The 13,507-nt window shown below is 34.0% G+C and overlaps 1 protein-coding gene across 1 annotated transcript in view; it reads right to left on the reverse strand.

The window, feature by feature from the left end:
- The window catches only part of LOC134843568 (intraflagellar transport protein 88 homolog), a 519,299-nt gene that overhangs the window by 337,194 nt on the left and 168,598 nt on the right, over positions 1-13,507 (reverse strand). The window lies entirely within an intron of this gene.

A 13,507-nucleotide genomic window follows, 5' to 3' on the forward strand; every position in this document is an offset into this window, starting at 1 on the left:
TCTCTGTATAAACTTTACTCACTTTTTAAGGGATCAAGAGACTTATATTTTTTCGGAAATTTTTACGATTGTTATTGATTATAAATTGTTTGTGCACCATTTTTTGGTAGTGATAATTGATTATTATATTAGTTGTAATTATGAACGTATTAGCGCTTGTCACTCAAAGTAGTCTCAGCGTCAACGGACTTTACAGCCAAGTTTTTAAATCAGAGAATATTATAAAAAAGGGGGAAAATTGTATTTTCAAAAAGTTTGTCGGTTCAGAAAGTTTAACGGAGCGTTCTGATAATACAATAAAAGAAACTTACTTTAAGTCAACTTATAATTGCCTTTCCTTATCATTCCAACTTGAAATGAAACAGGATGAGGGATAAGTACGCTCATTTTAATGTGTTCTGTCTGTGTACAGCTTGTACTCGGGATGTACGTGCAATTGTACGAAGTTATTTCTAAACTTCTTCTCCAGGAAGGCATCTAAGACGCTTAATTCAGTGTCCCATGATTCCCGTGAAAACTGACACGACCAAAATTTTTGTATGGTTATTGAGTCAATAAAGATTTTCATACTACGGGTAATTTTCGCCAGCTCGTTTTGCGGATATATCCTTATGTGGATGATCACATGCGTTATTACCTCCGCACGTTATAACAACTTGAGTAAACTTTTGAAGGGTTTTCAAATCAGTTCAGGTCTGCCAGCTTGTAATTTTAAGCCGGAGAAACCAATAATTGTAATAATGGGAATAACTGAATGGTGGGTTTTATATAACAATTCTAAACTTATAACATGACTATCGCCAATAATTACATCGGAATTTGCCATTTCAAAAGTGAAAACGATAGTTTTCTATCAATTTAACGGATTTTTACGAGCCGAATTATGGGTCGTTTCTACATTACAGTTTTAGTTTTCACTTCTGCTGATATACTGATGCCATCTTCATTATAGTTTAATTTCACGATTCTTCATAAGTGAAACTTGTCTGGTGCATCGAAATCTATTCCTTTTGAAACCTGTGCCAGATTTAACTTGCTTTTGTTTGGGCTGCTTTCAGGCTCCTGTGATGACCTTAGTCCTCCTTTGAGGAGTTTCGAAACATTTCTGACCCAGGTAATCTATTCAGATATTGATTTGGGGTTATCGCCTCAAAATTTTCAGTGTCAGCCGCAAGGGTGTAAATGATCTTTGATTTAAGATTCCTTCCACGATGCAAATAGTCGTTCTCAGGATGTCTTCATTCATGTTCTGTGTTCCTAAGAAATTATACTTTGCTTTCTTAGCAATTATCAAAAGTCTTTTTCAAACTCCTCCAACGTGTGGAGCATTGAGAGAGTTGAACCTCCACTCGATGTATCTCTTGGATATTGCTTCTTCTGTTTTCCATTCCTTCATCTGCTCTTTTAGGTGATTATTGATACCCACGAAGTTTGTTCATTGTCGCTGATGATGAGATCGGGTTTGCCTTCGTGCGCAAAAAAAAACAATTCAACTTTCCTTCAGTCGACAAGTTGTACTCTTGTGGTAAGACAAGTCATCAGACATATCCATCTTTTCTCCGACAATCTTCTGACCTTCACATTGAAGGGCCCAAAGTAGTCAACTCCGTTGTTCTCAAATGGTCTACTGAAGTCCATTCTAACTTCGGATAGATCCGCCATCATGGATTGTTCATCTGAGAAAAATTTTGACAAGGAACACACTTCGGTTTTATTGATCTTAGCTTGTTTCTCACAACCAAACCCAATAGTTTTCTTGAATCATACTTCTCAGTTGTTCAATTCCCACATGATGATTTTCTAAGTGTTCGTTTCTCAGGAGAATCCCTGTGACATGATGCTTGCAATCCAATGTTATTGGAAGGCTTTTGTGCGAATGTCAAGTATTTTGACTTCACTATTCTGCCCCTTGCTCGCAGTAATCCATCCGCATCTAGGAATGGATTCAATTTTCAAAAATGAGTTTGTTTGTCTTCCTTGAAACTCTCTTTTTGAACTGATCTGAAAATTGCTTTTGTTGCTTAGATCTTTTCTTCATTTGTGATGATCAAACTCTTCGGTTTGTCTTTTTCTTTTGCTCTTATGCACTAAGCAACTGTATTTTGGAGTATTTTGAAATTACTAAACCTATGTCAGACCCTGATACTTTGATGCTGCATTGCAAACTCTTCTAACTTTGCCTAGTTTTTGAGGGTGAAAAACGGGACGATGTGGTGGATACCAAATCCTTTTGTTTTCGTTTTCTGCAATATCATTTTGAGACATTTTCTCGATGAAACCCATTTCGAGATCCACTTTGGTTTTTTTGGTTTATTTTTTCTTCAAGTCTATGTCTTTTTGCTGCAACGATCTCAGCTGTCCCAGTACACCTCCGTAGTTATTGGGCAGCTTGACGTTGTCTTCTGTCCATAAAAATCCAACTTTCCATCTTTCATTTTTGAATTTTGTCAGTGATTCGAGAATATGTTGAGCTCTTTTTTCTTCTCCACACAGCGACTCAAAGATTTTTGAGGAGTCCTTAATTTCTATGACCCACCACTGTTTAACTTCATTAGCTAGTTGTTCCTATGCGCAACAGAAATAAGATTGGGATTTACAATTCCTAACTTGCTGTTGTCCCAATGAGCCACTTGGTGACAATCCAAGTAGTGTCTTTACTCCCTATGGGTACCTTTTGTTTTGAGGCCTGTGCTCGATTGATATAACTAGACTGAAATTGTCCTGAACAGTTATCAGTATCACTTCAAAGTGTAATATTTTGCAAATTGGTAATATCGACAAGGATGGAAATCTTTTTTTTTGTAAAGCCTGCAACCATTGCTGGTTGATCCAGGTGACAAATCGGGATCTACCAAACAGTTGATGCGTTCTGGTTTTAGATATCTGGTTGTCACTTTCAGTGAGACCTTTTGATTGATGTTCATTGCACTGTTTGTTCAGAAGGTTCTCGTTCCTTCGCTGACAAATTCAACATTTCTTTGAGACTTTTGTCAATTAGTGTCACTGTCGACCCGGTATCTTGCAAAGCGTAAGTGTCCACTGACTTGCTTGTGTCTGGGTCAATAAGTGTTAATCTTACAATCAGAAGTAAACCACTACTTGCGGACGTTCTATAAGAGTAAGTCGACCTTTTTTGTATATCAATTCTGTTATTTCCCTTTTGTTCATGTAACAGAAGGTTGTGCTTTTTGTCGCAACCACTGATCCCACATGGACTGGTTTTACAATCCTTGATACTATGTGTTTTGCTCAAGCATTCAGACCACAGTCTGTTTTTCTTGAGAACGTCATGCCGTTGTCTCACATTTATCATTTTGAAGTCTGGACATTTTCACAATTTATGGATTCCTTTGTTACAGCACAAACATTGATCTGCATTTTTATTCAGATATCTATTGGCTTCTCTTGTTTAGGTTCTGATTTTTCCTTCTTTGGAATTGCCTTGATTGTTTCCAGGATCCATTTGCACCTCTGGATTCATGGCTAATTTTTGCAATTAACTGATCGTGCACTAACACCACATCAGTCAACCATTCACTCAGTTTAGCAACATTTGGTTCTGAGTGTCTTCTTTCAAAATAAAGCATGTCAATTTTTCTATGCGATTGAGAGGGAGCTTAGCGAGTATCATGTTGATGGTTGCAGTTGCTTTCAAAACCCCATGATCTCTGAAGTTAACAAGAATACTAACAAATGTACTCACTTTTCCAGCTAACTTCGATATTTGGTAAGAGTCGTAATTATTGATCACTGAAAAATTCTGCACTGAGATTCAACTATTATGTATGGCTCGACAAACTGTCTGGACAACAGTTTAGAAGCATGTTCGTATTGGCTCCCATTGAAGCTGAGTCCCTTTAGTATCTGCTTTTTTTGCTTTTCCAGATAGATGGCTCTTCAGATAGTACATTTATTTTTTGCTTTTGGCGATGTTGTCGTTATGCACTGTAGCCGGAACAATCCTGACCACTCCGGCCATTCCAATGGTTTTCCTCTCAAAAGATGCATTTTTTTGGTAAGCGGCGTTTGGTAAACTCCGATTTGTGAACTCACTGTTTAAATCATCTGTGTAACGGTCGTGATGTAGATATTTTTGTTGCCGATTCGATCCGATTTGAATTTCAAACTTCTAAGCATTTTTTTGGTTCGTCAGTTTGACTGAGTGATTTTACCCAGTTGTCGGTGTAGTCCCTTTGATCTTCTTTGTCAAAAGTGACTGAACTTTTCTCAGGAGATATGTGTCTACCGCACCTCCCTGGAGACATAAGTAGTTTACTCGAAAGTTTTGATTGTTTGTCGGCAATCGACAAAGTCATGTTGCCAAGTTGCTGTTTCAATCGCGCTATTTCTTCAGCCTTTTGAGTTTTCAATTCTGACAGTTTTTTTTGGGATGTACGTTTTTTGTTTTTTGAGTTTTCCAGCTGGAGTTGAGCAACCATTTCTTTGAGACGGAGTATTTCTTCATGATTTGATTGGTTACTCTCGTGTGACAGGGTTTCTATGGAACATGGTCTGTGACTCAATCTTGAACTTTATAGGTATTGAGCTGCTGAGATACTGCCAAGCGCTTCTCCCTTGCCAGTGTTCTCAAATTATTTATTGATTTCCTTGTGAAAATCTTCAGAATAGTATGCCTTTTTGTTTTATTAGCAATCTATCGAACATGCCTTATTTCCGTGCTTGCCATCAATTTCGTGTGGCTTCTTTTCATAAGTTTCAACGACGCTTATGTGATTCTCAAAATCTGACGTCACACGACAGCACGACAGGGTCTCCGTTTTTTGTCGATCATTTCAATTATTCAAAGTGCGTCCTAACGAGCTCTCTTCAAAAACTCTCCCGTTTTATTTCTTTTGCCGCTGTCATTCGCGGGGTTTTGCTTGCGTTTCTTCGAATCGAATTTGTACTTGTCCTTCGGTAGAACTTGCGGCGTGTGTTTCGAACGCTTTGCGCTGGCTCAACAAGTTTTTGAGTGAATTAAAAACGTGATTTCAAAGAAAGGAAAGAAGAACGAAAACTAATTTAAGTCAATTATTTTGTTCGAAGGTGGATGAGTTTCAATTAGGAAGGAACGAAATGAATGATTGGTTCCAAATATTAGTTTTTGCAAAATCGCAAAATCTTTTGCCTTTTGGCCACCACCAAAACTATTTTGGTGTGATTTTAACTAATAACTTTGATTAATGGGTATTAAATTTTTGATAATCGCTTTTTTTTCTGATAACTACCTCCTACAAAGAAAACTTTACGGCTTGTCTTAGTTTCAGTTTTGCCCAAAAGTTCCGTCGCCCCATAGTCCCAAATTATTGCGGCGTGCGTTTCAAACGCTTCGCGCTGGCTCAACATGTTTTTTGAGTGAATTAAAAACGTGATTTCAAAGAAAGGAAAGAAGAACGAAAACTAATTTAAGTCAATTATTTTGTTCGAAGGTGGATGAGTTTCAATTAGGAAGGAACGAAATGAATGATTGGTTCCAAATTTTAGTTTTTGCAAAATCGCGAAATCTGTTGCCTTTTGGCCACCAGCAAAACTATTTTGGTGTGATTTTCAACTAATTACTTTGATTAATAGGTATTAAATTTTTGATAATCGCTTTTTTTTCTGATAACTACCTCCTACAAAGAAAACTTTACGGCTTGTCACTCAAAGTTGTCTCAGCGTTAACGGACTTAACGGTCAGTTTTTTTAAAATCAGAGTATAATTGAAAACGGAGGAAAAAATCGTGTTCTCAAAAAGTTTGTTGGTTCAAAAAACTTAACGGAGCGTTCTGATAAATCCTTAAAAGAAACCTTCTTTAAATCAATTTACAGTTGCTTTTTCTTACCACTCTAACCTGAAAAAACGTGGTAAAATATTACAATTATTATGTAATTAAAAAATAAAGTTTCAATCTACAAATGAAAAATGTTGAAAATATGCGAACTTCCAAAAGTATATTTCAAATCAGCTTTTTTCAATTTTATTGTGTTTTGGTTTTCTGCAAGTTTCTGCAGATACTTTTGCAAATCTCCCTGTTAGCTTTTTCAATTTAACACAACTGCTTTGCAGATCTTCTTGCAAAAAACTAGCTTCTGGCTATTTGTGGGTGGTATATCTTTGCTCAGTTGCAGTTTTGCCCATAAGTTCCGTCGCCCCATAGTCCCAATTTCTATAGCTTGTCGATATGCAAAATTATTTTTCCTTTATTTTCGACGTTGCCTAAGGATATAAGTGAAATAGGTATGTGACTTTTCAAATGAAAAACTGAATTTAAAGTATGATCCAAATAAATGGGTAATCCAATCGCCCACAGAGGCGTTTATATATTTAAATTTAAAATGTCAAAAAATCAACAAAATAATCCGTAATCATCGATTATTTAAAACTAAGCTCATATTTCTTTTAATGCAGCAAAAAAACAGAGTTTAATGCAAATGAAATGTAAAATTTTAACTTTAAAATGAAAATACATATGGTTGAGTAAGTTATTAAAAAAATTTATCTGTAAGCATGTACAATTGATTTAAACTGAAATGACTCCAACATGCATTATTGCTCTGAATGCAGTACTGAGATAGTTCTCGAAATTGCCATTTTTTGTAAAGTATCACCAAAACTTCTGATGAGTTTGTCTCAGTTGTGATCCAATTTCCAATTACTCTCTGGATATTTTCCAGAAATTGTGTGAATGCTGACTGGTGATGATTGTAGAAACTGGCTCATGACACGTAACTTAAACGTTATTGGAGCTTCTAGCTTTACTTTTCTCGTGCTTCTTTTTTTTCTAATTTGTTGCTGCATTTCCAAGTCTTGTGATTGAGTCTCATGTTTTTTTTGCTTTTCTTTGTTTTTTTCCTTGTTGTTTTCTGATTAAGCTCTGTGCATGGTCTAGACAAATGAAGCAACACTACATTCTGATCACATAAAAACACATTACCAAATAAGTTTGAACTATTAAGTCACCTGGAAAAGTGATGGTAATGCTATTTTTTTGATAGCATTGGTAACAAAATTTGATAACAAAATGGACCGCACTCTTATGCAAAAAATGAAGAAAAAGGAAGAAAAAAATGAAACTTGATTTTTTTATCGTTCTTTGCCAAAGTTAAGGAAAATTATCGCTTCATAAGTCAATTCGTTTTCCGTGGGGACAATTTGGGAACCAATTCGAATGACAATCTTGGAGGATGTCAGGAGATCTTCAAGAAATTTTAAATATCTTGAGGAAAATTTAAAAGTAACTCAGAAGTAGTGAGAAAAAAAGAATCGAAAACTGGGTTCTTACCAGATATTTTGAAAATGGAAAACGGGGTTTTTACGAGATATTTTGAAAAATTTTTGGCCATTATCGTGAAGATTTATTCATGGTTTCCGAAAAAAAAAATTGAAAACCTTTTAAAAGTTCAGCTGATCGCGAATCAAATTAAAATCAAATATAGTAATTTAACTCATTAAAAAAGAGCAAGAAATCAAGAAAATTAACAACAATCAACAAACTTGATCGCGAAATTTAAAATTTTTCGAAATTTCAAAAACATCACATTTGCAAATTTCTAAAAGCAATGTTCAATTGAAAAATTCAAAAAAACTTCTGGTCATTGGGTATTTGTTGCAGCAGAAGGCAAAATAGTAGAAATCCAATAAAAAAACTAAACCAGCAAGGTCAACAATTCATCGGAGTATGCGCATAAACTATAATCATCAGGTTGAAACCTAGTTCTTGAAACTGCAAAAATTTAAAATTAGTTGACGGTTTCCTTTTTAAAGGCAATTTTAAGCCAATTTAGAAAGCAGTTTATCTAATAAATTTGAGCAATTATAATTAAAAAACTTTAAAAACATCTATCGGTTTTGGTCTAGAAAAAAGAAAAAACTTTAACAAGGCAGATTATATATAAATAATATATGTATACCACCAATGATTGCCACTTTAAAGAGTACACTTCTTGTTTCAAAAATTCACCAGTTTTTTCCCTAGGCCCTAAGAAGTGTTCATTCAGCTTGTTTAGGTAGATAGTTACTGATTTACTAATAAATAAGTCCGTTATCGACGGCTGTTTTTTAAGTGCAATCAAAACGCTAAGCTGAAAATTGTCAATTTATTGTTGTTGATCTAATGTTGTTGTTGAAAAATGTTTTAAAACAGACATATAGTCGTTTGTACGCCAGTTTGCTCTAATCAAATTCGAGCAAAACATGCTGTTGGGGGGCCTCTCTACGACGATTGAAACATAATTTATAATACTTCAGACGAATTATAACAAAACGCTAAAGATTTCGACAGGTTTTCTAGGTTAACTCGATCCAAAATATGATTTTTTGGGCCTTCTAATCTGTTTCATTTAACCGGTGTAAGCTTAGTACGAATTATTTGATTCTATGATGACCAGATTGATTGTCAGCAATTTTTTCATAAAATGCAACCGAGACAATAAGCTTAAAATCATCCAGACTTTGTTGTCCACTTATGTTGAAAAATCAACCAAATACAATTTGAGACAACTTGGTGAAAAGTTTTAGGCGACTTCGCTTAACAAACTGAGGCTATATGGCCGATAATGTAATAATATTAAAATGCTGTCAGTCGGTTTAGGAGGACAAGAGGCAATTTTACTAGGAATGTCTAACAGGCCAATGACGATCATGGTTTCGGTGTTGCTTTTTTTCACTAACTTTTCGTTGTAGACCTAGAGCAATTGTTACATGTTTAACTGGAGTGCTACGTTTTTTTCGTTGAATAGAAAAAGTATAACAGAAAATAGAAAATAGACGTTCATTTTGTTTAGTTCCTGAAATAGGCGTCTTGAAGTAATGGTACGCATCTGACATACATCGCAGACTTCAGAAAGTCGTTAACGCTTTTCACCAAAAAAAAACATTGTCCCTTTTACTACAGTGTTTTACGCCACTAATTCTGAAATTTAAAATTTGTTTTTGTTTGATCATTTGTCGTATTTTCAACTGTCGAAGTGTTCTCTCACACCTATTTTCACTAGAGATCATGTCTTCCAATCAGTCAAAACAAGTCCTCTGAGACTTTTTACTGTGTTGGGAATTTAAAAAAACTCAAGAAAGGATTTTTTTCGTTGTAATGCTTATTTAGATTTAATTCTAAATTCCACTTGAATTCAGAAATATAAGAAACCGAATGATTTTGTCTAGATTGAGGCAATTTTGGTAATAATCTACTACATTCTCTATTCTCCAATGGTGAAGTTTTTTTAACAATCCAATGGTTTACATTGTCAATGGATTAAATCATCGTAAAGCAAGAAAATAGAACAAGTTTTACCTGTCACAGATATTGTTTTGAAGAATATCCGGAAGCATTTGATATGTAACCGTTCACTGATAGAGCAAATTCCTTAGGATCAGGGATAACTTTTTCACTTTATGGCAGGCTTGCCCTTGATTTGTTCACTCGTGAAAATTTATTACTACCAAAAACCAAAGTTCGAATTAAACTAGACCTTGATTTAACATGCTGTCTGATAATCCACATGTTAGACTGAAAATTAATGATTAATCGCTTATTTACTAGAAGAACTTTAGAAGCTGAACCTAAACATCAAAACTTGCAATGGAACATGGAAAGGGAACCTGCTCATCACAATTACCTGGATACTATCGCAAGAACCTTTATCACTCCATCTCGTCAAAACCAGTTTTTTCAAAAAAAAAAACGTTTCAATAACGCCCCTATTAGATGAATAGCTGTTGCAATGAATACTAATTCAGCTGTTGCGGGATCTTTTCATGAAAATCCTTACAACTATCAGCAAATTCATTTGAGAGAGCTTCGAATTATTCGGGTTGGAACAGCAATTATATCTTTAGATACAACATCTCCTTGTCGCCCATCTGTTATTACAATGAAAGCAATGCAGTTTAACGAAGGTTGTCCAGCTCTTCCTAAACAGAACTTATTGGAGAAAGAGAGTAGGTGAGATTAGAAATGTTTTTCCAATTTCCCTTGGAGCAAGTAACAAATGTGATTGCCTTCGGAAAAAGACTACCAAAAAAATCACATTGAAAAATCGGAACAGTTGCTCAAATTTTTTTATATACTTTTTTGATTTTTCAGGTTCCTATAAAAACATTGTAAATTTTTCATCGTTTTCGCCTCTGTACTTTCTTTTTTGTTTTTCTTCAGATCTGATTCTCCAGAAAAAGTAGACAATGAAAGCTTTTTAATTGAAAATCCGAGAAAACTCTTCAACCTAGATGGTAGTAGAGTGCTAAAAAATCTTTGTCAAATTCATAATACTTGTGTATTGGTGTTGATTCAATACCTAAATGCGTGTAAGTCATTAATCTTACTTTTTTATCCCAAAATGCATTATCAAGTTATCAATTCTTTGTTTTTAGATATTAGCCAAGAAAGATAGTTGAAAGAATGATTGAAAGATTCTGGCTCAGTTTCAAGTACATGGGATCTAACCCCACTGATAAAGTACCCCACTAGCAAAATACTTTTTTGCAATCATCAACTCAGCTCCAAGCAGTTATAGCGGAATTTAGTAGATCCAAATAGCTCAATTGGACAAAACTCATTACTTTGCAGGTTCTTTGGGACCAAAGAGAACGACTTATTTATTTTTAACAGAAAATATTGATGAATGGTTCCCCAAAAACTACAAAAAATTGATCATTTGTGTGGATTCTACGCAATTTATTCAGCTTTTTTTTCTTTTTAAATTCTTCCAGAAGAACTTGAATATTATCAGTGATGTTATTGTTTTGAATTTGATAGTACTTTTCTTTGAAAGTGCATTTTTTGTAGGTGTAAACTTTTGCAGTACGTTTACTATACGATGTAGTGAATTGCTTATTTATTTATGTAATTTAACTCTTTAAATTCCCTAATTTTTCTAAAACAAAGCATCTAAGCATTTCACTTTTTGGTGAAATACACGAGAATGATGATAGAATATGGATCTTCTAGTCCCCCAATTGAAAGAATTAACGATAGAAAAGATAAATTTACGAAAATCGTAACCAACTTCTAATAAAAGATATAATCTTCCTAAAAAAATTACTCCTAGGAAGATTTCCTGAAAAAGATAGAAAAATTTTTATACAATGATTTCAGTCACAAACATATATATGATACTATATCTTTCTCAGAGTAAACTTTTACCCGGGCAGAGCAAATGACAAAAATGGATGATAATATTTGGAAACTTTAAAAATTTATAAAAAATTTCTTCAGTTTATGGTCCCATGCTCTAAATCGAAACTTCAGTTTTGTCGAAACTTACCAACTGAGATTTACCAACCAAAATTTTTTCTCTTCGATTTTTTAAGATAAAATTGTTTTTTCAAGAAAAAATGTATTTGCAAGTGAAACTTGAAAAAAATATTCAAAAAATTTTTCTGAAACCACCATCTGAAACTTACCAGACCGAAGTTTTGCAAGAAAACCCTTACCTATCTCAGATCGAAGGAGCTAGCTAAGAAATGCATGTATTGTCAAACTCGAGCTCCAAAAAATTCCGGCGCTAAAATCTTTTTAAAAATTAACATCTTACCATATCAAACCTCATATCTTAAACAATGGCAAAACTTATCCCATTACATTGAGCGTCTATAACTATTATATAGAGAAATCTATACACTATGTTAATACATGTAAATTTCGGTTGCCGAAAAATTTTTCTGGAACTTACCATCTTACTCTGAGAAAGATAGAGAAATTGTCATACAAAAATGTTGGTCACAAAAAGATTTATGATACTTAACTCTTTCAATGTAAACTTTTGCGGGGGCAGATCAAATGACAAACTTGGCTGAAAATTTTTGGGAAAATTGAAAACTGTAAAAAAATTTCTTAAAGGTTAAAAACAATAGTAAAACCTATGAACTATCTTAAAACATAAAAAATCTATTCCCTGTCTTATTACATAGCTTGGAGACCCGATGTTCTATTCCCTATCATAATAGATCGGGGTCTCCAATCACCAGCCCCTCACTCTCCCACTAACATATACTACTAGAAATTTTCTAGTAAGACGACAATTTCTAACAAACGGTAAATCTTTTACCCTTTTAAAATTTTGTGACCAAGCTGGGCTCTCATCCCAAGTTTTTCTTTTCCACTAATTTCAAGGGTACCAAAAAAACAATTTTTACTCTCGCGCTCAGATGCCTGAAAACAGACTTAATTTAATTCTCTCAAATGATGTATTCAGGAAAAAAGAGTTCTTCATTTGCAATTGTGTACGTGTGATGACTTGGAAACAGTTTATTTAAAAATTTTGATTAGTTTTATTATAAACATTAGCCAAATTTATCGTATGTTAGCACGCACTAATACTGTTCTTAGTTCAGGACTGGCAAAAAAATATTATTTGTCCAAATGCCACTTTCCCGAACTTTTCAAACTGCAATGCTTATTTGAGGTGCTGTTGCGTAAATAAAAAGAGACAAATTGACAAACTGAAGAGGGCATTATAGTTTTTGATATTTAGCTGGGGCCGCTATAGTGGAAAACATAATCCAAAAACCTGTATACACGTGTTGACCTTCATACACCGACAAAGCTCATCATACAGTTCCATACATCAAGTGTATGGAAAAATGCGTCTCATACATTTTTCGTACCAGTTCGAAAAATGGTAGAAAAAAATAGAAACTAATTTCTGCGGCTGTTTGATCCTGATAAAACAGCCTGGTGATGAAAAAATCGAGGAATTTGGTTTAAAAAAAAGCTTATCATACAATTTCTATATCTGGAAACTATTTGACTGGAAATTTTTTAATGGCGACAAAAGTTTTTCCAAGTACATTAGAAATAATCATATTTTTTTTGTTTTTTGTACTCTAACAAACATTTAAAAAAAAGTTTTGCAGCCGAATTTGTTTTTTTGTGAGCATAACGTAGTCCTCGTGCATAACGTAGTCCACTAATGTTAGATTTTTTCCTTAGAGTTGTTTTTCACAAACTATATAACGAAAGTAACAATTTTTTATTGTTTGACAATCTTTTTAAACGATGATTATTTTCAACATTTGATTTTTTAAATTATCAGTTATTGATTGAGGCATACATAAGCATGCCATTTTTAGGAAATAAAAAAATTTCAGCCAGTTTTCAAAAAAAGTTATAAGGCAAAAAGGAAAAAACTTTTACATTAGTGTATGCAGGACTACGTTAAGTACACAAAAAAATAAACTTGCCTGAAAAAAAAGTTTTCTAAATGTTTCATTACGAGGTCGAAATATGCATTCTCTGCCTTGTAAGTGGAATCCGCAACAGGACAAAATCAGATTTGTCGCGGAATCTTCAACATTGCTACTTTTCTTTGATCTCGTATGCTGTTTTGGATTTCACAAACAAGTACCTAAATCATTGTACTGCTCAAAATTGCTCCAATTATAGGCAAAAATGCGGAATCCGCAAGAGTATTTGCGGAATCCAGAACATTTTGTGGAATCCACAAATAAATGACAAAACATTTGTATCGTTAAATTGAGCTGTTGCCGAATCCGGAACTCTAAGTGGAATCCGCAAATTATCAGTGGAAT

Source organism: Symsagittifera roscoffensis, chromosome 4 (assembly GCF_963678635.1).
Source record: "Symsagittifera roscoffensis chromosome 4, txSymRosc1.1, whole genome shotgun sequence".
NCBI lineage: Eukaryota > Metazoa > Xenacoelomorpha > Acoela > Convolutidae > Symsagittifera > Symsagittifera roscoffensis.